This window comes from Manacus vitellinus, unplaced genomic scaffold (genome assembly GCF_001715985.3).
Source record: "Manacus vitellinus isolate BGI_N305 unplaced genomic scaffold, ASM171598v3 scaffold_119_pilon, whole genome shotgun sequence".
Classification (NCBI taxonomy): Eukaryota; Metazoa; Chordata; class Aves; order Passeriformes; family Pipridae; genus Manacus; species Manacus vitellinus.
Genome location: NW_021938894.1, coordinates 488,170 through 489,413, shown reverse-complemented (window position 1 = coordinate 489,413; position 1,244 = coordinate 488,170).

The window sequence follows — 1,244 nt, the reverse complement described above, 5'->3', positions numbered from 1 at the left end:
TGGACGGGGCTTGGAGCAACCTGGGCTGGTGGAAGGTGTGGGTGGCACTGGATGAGCTTTGAGGTCCCTTCCCACCCAAACCATTCCATGATTCCACAAGTCCCATGGGGGCTCAGGGGCAGCGCTGAGGTTTGTGTGAAAATCCAACCCCACACACCCCCAGTTCCTCTCTGATCCTGCTCCGAATGTCTCAGAAAGCAGCAGCTGTGACATTTGTGGGCCTGAAAGGGCACGAGGAGATCTGGTGTTTATGGTTTGCAGCCCCTTCCTGTTCCCCAGGCGGGCCCTGAGGTGGCTCCTGCCCCCGCAGGGAGGGGCTCAGAGGGGCAAGGGGAGCAGAGCCCAGCACGGCCCCACAGCGGAAACGTGGGGTGTGCACCGTGAGGGAACTGAACCACCAACCTGCATGTCAGTGAGGGAACTGAACCACCAACCTGCATGTCAGTGAGGGAACTGAACCACCAACCTGCACGTCAGTGAGGGAACTGTGAACCACCGACCTGCACGTCACCCTTCGGCTGGGGCTGATCCCGAGAGGCTCACAGAGACAGGGCACGGAGGGGCTGCAAATTCAGTTGTTTATTTCTTCTGGATGGGCCCCTGTCCCTTCCCACGTGAGGGGGTTGATTCCGTTCGTATTCCAGTCAAAATAACAGTTGTGGGCTCCTCAGCACCAAGGCTGGCTGGGAAGGTGCCCTGTGCACCAAGTCAGCCAGGGCCCAGAGAGCTCTCCCCTCAAAGATGGGACACAGGGAATGTTTGGTACTCATCAGAAAATGGGAGTAATTTTGGGGGTGTTTCTCTGTTTTATTGGAAAAAGGCCCACAGAAGGAAAGATAATCTAAAATGGCATTTTGTTCTGGTCGAAGCCTGGGCTGTGCTCAGAGCCTTTGCCCTCGAGTTCTGCTCTGTGTTGCAGTGGCTGTTTTCTGACACCCGGGAGCAGGTGGAGCAGTTGTTTCATTTGTGGGTTCAGCTGCTGCAGAGGAACAGCAGCTCCAGCCCTCTGTGGTGAGATGGGACCGACCACGACCAACCCAGTGCTCGGGAGGTGAGTCTGGGGAGGAAATGAGGCGATTTCACAAACTTCCTGAGGCCCTGCAGCCTTCACCTCCACCCAGCTCTGAGCAACAGGGGCCTGTGCTGGTTCCCACGGGGAAACTGAGACATTATCCCTCTCTCCAGCTCCCTGACAGAATCCCAGGATCCCTGAGGCTGGAAAAGCCCTCCCAGCCCATGGATCC